The following is a 7070-nucleotide window of genomic DNA, read 5'->3' as shown; positions in this document are numbered from 1 at the left end:
CTACGTGTAAGTGTTGTGTTGTATTATTCATCTGAATAGTATCAGTGAAGTCCACTTGGTTAATATTCACTATGTGAATAAAGGTTATTTTCTAGGACTTTTCGAACTCTGTTTACTGCCCTTTTTTCTCCAGCTTTAAACTAATGCTGACTTGTTGGACCTTCCTGCACGTGTTTGGATGGGGGGGGGGAGAACGAGGCGGCCCTGAGGGGGTCCAAGGGGGAGGAAGAACACCTGGCTGGGCTCGGGGGAGGTATCACTGCCTTCAATGACATCACAAAAGGAACACTTTTTGCAGCATTGTACGATTTGGTAAAGGAGCAAACAAGAGAAGTCAGAGCTGAACTACTGTCACTGAGGAGGAAACATTCACATGTATGCGGGAGACAAACATGTTATTGGGGGGAAGACGCGTTGGCAGTGGGCACCTCAGAAGAAAAACAACCTGTGGATTACTCCACACTGGGTCACCTTGAGTTTCTGTTTCTCAGGACCTAATATGCACTGAAGCTTGAATACACATCCATAAAGCATTAACCCTGCCCCCTCCACGTCCCAAGGCAACAGTTGACCTTCCTCTCCGCACTCCACACTGACACCTCATAAACCTCGGGCTTCAGGACGCATCAGCACAACCACACACATGATGACTTTGGAATAATTTACACATGTTTAAAAAAAAAAGATAAAAAAAAAAAGTAAAGTTGGTCCCAGCAGGCAATGCTTTTTTTTTTTTTTTTTTTTTAACACGCACACTCACACAACCGAGTCATGACAAGGCCCTAATACACATTATTCATAATGTAAAATAGATTGTGTGCGCACTTCCACATCTGGACTGAAGTTCTCTGCAAAACATTTTGGACCGTGGTCTTCCTTTCTTACAGACAGACACACACACACACACACACACACGCACGCACACACACGCACGCACGCACGCACGCACGCACACACACACACCTTTAATTGTTTCCCATTCCTCATGAGACAATATGTTCGTGTCCAGCTAAATTCATTACGGTGATGTGGGAAAGGTTTCCGTGCTGCTCTCAGCTCAGCTCGACTCCTGTGTCTGGAGACGTCAGACCTTTATTTTCACTCACGCCGGATTCATTTCAGCCGTTCATTTTTACTCGTGGCTGAACTTTTTTTTTTTCCCGTCTTTAACGTGAATTTCCTGTGTAAGGCCCTGAAACACGTATTGTTCTTGTCTCCCGCTTCTACACTCTCACTCACTCACTCTGCGACATGAAACATGAACCTGGCCGACCTTTAATTCAATAACGAAGTAAAACACAGAGGCTTCCCAACAGCGTTTCCGCGTCTGCCTCAGCTGGAGCTTTGCTGTCCTGCAGGGGGAGACGGGCTGAGATTCTGCAGTCCGGTAAACACGTTAGATCAAATAGTTTGATCATGATTTAATAGTGAGGATTTCATATAGAAACTAATAATAAGAAAATGTGTAATCTTAAAGTTTTTCTTGCCATCAGCTTTAGAATATTGTGGCCTTGACTTGATGATAGTGATGAGGGGACGGCAAGTCCCCTAAATATGGATATTGCAAGTTTATAGATTGTCTTTAAAGTGTAGATTCTGAGTTTACCACCACCAGTGTAAATAATCGTGGTTTCAGCAAAAGTACCTGGTAGAAAAGCACAATATAAACTCAAGCCATTATTATCATTATTATCGTATTTTTCACATATAATGAGTTGACTGAATTACTCTTCCATGAAGTAACCGGAAATCCGAAGACGTGTTCTGGCTTCGATGCTACAATGCGTCTCAAACACTGAAGTGATTGAAGGGAAGAAAACCTTATATTATAACAAAATATTGATAAGCACCTAAAAGTCCACCCGATACCCGTAATCAGGCCGACTAATTCTTGGCTACAGACAAAACATGCAGCCCACCAGGCCCACAGTGAGTGACCGCAGGTGGCTTGCTCCGGTATTGCCTCAATATTTTTGTGTGTGTAAAGATTAAATCAACATCACCTTTGGCAAACTTCAGGCATGCAAGCAAGTTAATTTTATTATATCTTTCCCATGAAAAGCCGCGTCTCCCCACCCATAACTGCTTGCCAAGTCAATGTTGACACTGCCGTGCAAAACCACAGGTACAGTATGTCGAAGCTTTACTTTTCTAATGTTTGAACTTGGTGTTTTAATTTGGCCCGAGGCACTGAACCTCAAAATGTAATTTCTTTTTTCCTCCCACAGTTTTTCCAGAAAGACAACTTGAGAATGCAGCTGGATGTGTTTGTCATAACAAGAGCAAACGTTGCCACACCTTTGATCTGTTGAATATTCGACGAGCCCAAAAGTGAAGTGTAAACCTGTGGACTCACTCTAATAATAGCTAGATGATAGCGTTATATATATATATATTTTTTTTTGTTTAATATTACTAGAGAATTACCAGCAAAATGTCCATGATGCTGTTTTGAAAACGCCCAAGTAGTTTATCTCTAAATACTGTCATTGATTATTTATACATTGTGCACATGCACACGTGCAGACAGAAAACTATGGACACATATGGAAAACTTGCAGGAAAATGACTTGAGAAGTATGTCTTCCAGTTCTACGTCTCTCTTCAAAGGTAAACTACACCTGTCACGTTAGCAAAATTAGAAACATTATAAACTTTTCCTTATTTTTAACTTATGATGCCAATTTCTTCTTTAAGTCTTTGCTCCATGTTTTCAATCTGTCTCAGGCTAAGCTAACTCGATCTTCCAATGAGCTACAAGCCACATGCCAATCGAACACGGCGGCCACATGCTTCCCTCCCCACTATGTTTAAAGTTCAGCTGCACTGTTTCTTCCTCCAGTGAAAACCATGGAAACGTTGCTCTGATTACAGGTGACTGATGGCGTTGCACTGTGTTACAGCTGGCCTTTAGACTGCAAGGAGGGGCTTCCATTGTGCCCCGGCGGTGGAGGCTTTTACACAGTGCAGTGACGACCTTTCTCCAGTTCTGGTGGATTCCTCCCCCTCTGTCCTCTTCAACCCCATCGCCTATTGTTGGCTTGAATTGCAGGGCCGGTGTCGTGGTTACTTTTTTGCTCATTTACTGCGATACAGTGAACCTGGGCCCTGTTACCAGTAACCTGTGAACCCCAGCGTCCTAAATCAAGTGGATGGTAGTTTTGTTGGCCGGGTGGTCAGAAGGTTAATATTAATTACTAAAGGTCTTACATTTGGTAAAATTCAGCCAAATGACAGCAAACTGGCCTGATATGAGAGAAGGTCCATCAGTTATGTGGTTTGCCAGGTTCACCTTTCAAGTAAAGTGCCCTACAGCTCACAGTTCTGGGCAGTTAGCCCCTTGTGATGTCACAGTCAACGCTGCTCCCTCTCCCACATCGAGATCACCCGGAGCCAGGTGTTCAGGTCTGCCTCATTTAACACATGGAGGGTTCAACAAAGCCAACAGAGGCCTAAACACCTAGTTTTTCTGGATATCGAGAGAGAGTTTTGATCATTTATCGTGCAAGATGGAATTTGTGGTGAAAAATACTGCACAAACTGCACTTTTTTAACCTTGACTCCCGTTTCTCTTCCTCTGTGTTGCTTTCCCTCAGAATAACAACAACTCCAGGAACCTTCAATATGCTGGACTTCGAAGCAGAAAAATTGTGTTGCACACTCACATCAAGAACAAAGTTCAAGCTAAGTTCACGTTTCTTGGAGAGTTTTTTCGAAGACGAAGATCAGTGAGAGAGAGAGAGAGAGAGACAGAGAGAGAGAGAGAGAGACAGAGAGAGAGAGCGAGAGAGAGAGCGGCAGTGCAGAGGTCAGTCAATTACAAGGCTTCACTCTAGTAACAAACTTCTGGCAAACAAATTATTGGCCCTGCCTTGCTCTGTGTATGTCTGTGTGTGTGTGTGTGTGTGTGTGTGTGTGTGTGTGTCAATGCAGGAACAGTGCACTGTCAATAAGCACCGGCGCATGTCTTTTTGGGTTTTTTTTTTTGCAGGCAGAGGCTCGATGTTACATGAGCGAGTGGCCTTGTGTGAGATACTGAGAGCGGTAAACAGTAGCAGAGGACTTGACTGCTCTACAATTACACCACCGGGAGGGAGCTGCAACAAATGACAGGGCTGCCCGTCCGTCCAGCAGCCAGTGTTCGGGACGGATGTCATTGGACGTTCTGGAAGAGAGAAAGTTCCGAGGGTCCAACAAGAGTCCTTCAGGCGCAAAACTCTCTCTGCTCTTTTTTCACAAACAAAAACAGTTTCACTTACAGAGTCGCTGCAGCCACAATGTTGTTGTTTTTTTTTGTTTTTTTTTTAATCTTGCGAAAACCACAAAAATAATGAAATTGAGATTTATTATTTGTGATTTTGTGCTGGGCCTGGTTGTGTTTTCACAGGCTGATCTCCGTCAGTTGTTTTTGGGCAGATTGTCTCCCAGTCTGGTCAACAGGGACAAACTTGGCAGTAATGATCATTAAATATACACTTTGTTCACTTCATTGTTTTTCATGAGACGCTTTGCAACTCCTCCAGCTTGACAAACTCATTTTGGGGGATTTGTATTTGTTTTTATTTTGCTGTGTTGCAGCGTATTTCTGCTGTGATTCCCATGGTGAGAACATAGATTAATCTGACATTGTATGGAATTAAAAAAAAATAACCAGAGGCTTTGAAACGTTAGGAAGTGCCCACAATTCAGATGATCCCAAAGATTTGCAGAGAGCACATAAAAACAGAAGGCAGTAGAAAAGCATGGGGAGAAAAAAAAACCTCTGCAGGCAAATAAAAACTGAAAGAGGAATTGGAAAATGTTTGGGGGAAATAAATACATCCAACGTGTTTTTAGAATTAATGTGTCAAAGTAGAAAACACAAGCAATAATTCCATTTCGTCCAATTCAGTGCTTGCCTATTAAATGAGGAAAGTAACAATAATAATTGAATCCCAGGAATAAGGGAGAGAGGGAAAGTGTTTACCCAAAACAGTAGTGATTTTATTCAGCAGGAGTTCCGCCCTCCAAAACCGAAAACAAAACATCCAAAAATGGTTGAATGATTGACAAAAACGGAAGCCAATCATAAACCAGAACACACTTGGAATAAGTGGGAGCCAAAAATGTAGTATATATATATAATCATCACAGACACACACTTGAGCTGAGAAAACTAAAGTTGACTAATAACACAAAAACTACGACTAAACACACGTGGCCTTCACGGTTGGCTGGTTGCTGGTTCAAGTTTCACTGTCGCCGCTCCTCAGTCTTCTGCAGTTTGAGCCACTGGCACCAAAGACTGCAGCTGCCCAGCAGCTTTTTATCCTGCTTCAGGCCTTGATTGCAAGTGATCACACCTGTAGGCTCTTGCAGCAGGTGTGGGGGGAAAGGTGCACACGCAAACACACACACACACACACACACACACACACACACACACACACACAGGCCCAGTCAGCTGGGACAGTTGCCTCCCTGCATTCTGGTCTTTCTTAAAAATGAAATGAGGGAAACTAAATCAAGTGGCAGTTCTCACCTCTGGATAACACTTTCTATATACATATATATATATATATATATATATATATATATATATATATATATATATATATATATATATATGTACATATTATTTATTTATTTTTAAACACACTAATAGACAAGGCATAATTGGTGTCATTGTCTTACTTGGAAGGAGTGCTGTAACGCAGGGGATTGAAACACTTTTCTGATCATGATTGTGATTGAAAGCACAACCTCAGGCATCACTCTTCTCTTCAACTTTAACCTCATCTTCTCACCTCGTCGTGCTCCTGCATCCGACGAGGTGCAGTGGCCCGTCAGGAGCCACTCGTCATCAGACCAGATTTGGCTCCGTGCTCTCACGAGCTGCTGCTAGAACCGCTGCCTTCTGCTGCAGAGGCCAGGAAGGCTTGTTTGTCTTACCGCCTCACTGACCCCTGGGAATCCCTAATTGGGGATGATTACGGCATATTTTGTGTGCTCAATTTGTTTTTGTTGTTGTCCGTGTGTGTGTGTGTGTGTGTGTGTGTGAGACTGCCACTGAAATATGTGCTTGAGTGACGTCCACGTCACGTACTCAGGTAGGTCCAACAATTGTTCACAGACCCTGAGATGAGGAGCAGATTGACGAGGCAGCAGTGGCCAGAATGTCAACACACATTCTTGCTGTTTGATGATGACGGAGTTGTGGGTTTTTGTTTTCTTTTTTTGGGTTTTTTTTCTTTCCGTGGCCACAGTTGAATTTTATCTTCCTGTGGTTTATCCTCGCATTGCAGTCTGAGTCCCACTAGAAGAAGGAGGCCATGCTGCTGCTGGGCAGCTCAGCTGTCTGCTCCTATGACGCCACCTTGTGTTGAGCAACCATAAACTCACTGTCTGCTTGCAAGGAGTCCACAAGCAGACTGAGGACTCCTGGCCGACGACTCGGCCAAAACAATGCAGGCCAGTAAATTTCAATCCTCTGGGATTTTTTTCAGATCAGGTCATTGATTTTATTACCAGCATCATTTATTTATTTTTTCTTTCACCAGTTTTCATTTATTTTTATTTTGTTCTTGTCATTCAGCACAGCAACAAAGTACACCTGGGCTAAAAGGAGGCAACGTCTTCTAATAATAATTACACTTCCACAGATACATGAGGTGCTGTTAGTTTCAGACACTTCTGCTTGTGACTCTGATTGTAATAAAGCTCCTAAAAACATTTTGCTACCGACTTTATGGATGGTGATTATTTTTTAGGACAAAGAGGCCAACTTTGCCTGCCCTCCGTCAATCACAAGGTGTGCAACTGAAAACTGTAGTGTGTTAACACCAGTTATTCACACTGCGAAAAAGTTGCTGAGGTGGAGGCTCCGTGTGCCTGCATGAGTGTCAGACATGGCAGAGAAGTGGAAAAGATGTTCCGTGCGCTCATGACGAGGGTGCAGCCGGGCGAAAACAGTTTGCTTCTACGTAAAGATTTCCATGGACGTTCTCGCGCAATGTGTGTTTATTGTCCTGAAGCGAAAAGGAGGGAGGATGGCCCAGCCTTTACACACACACACACACACACACACAGAC

This window comes from Nelusetta ayraudi, unplaced genomic scaffold (assembly GCF_046127955.1).
Source record: "Nelusetta ayraudi isolate G7.1 ecotype Tasmania unplaced genomic scaffold, CSIRO-AGI_Nayr_v1 ptg000060l, whole genome shotgun sequence".
Taxonomy (NCBI): domain Eukaryota; kingdom Metazoa; phylum Chordata; class Actinopteri; order Tetraodontiformes; family Monacanthidae; genus Nelusetta; species Nelusetta ayraudi.
The sequence above is the reverse complement of the archived record's forward strand: the minus strand, read 5'-3'. Positions refer to the sequence as shown.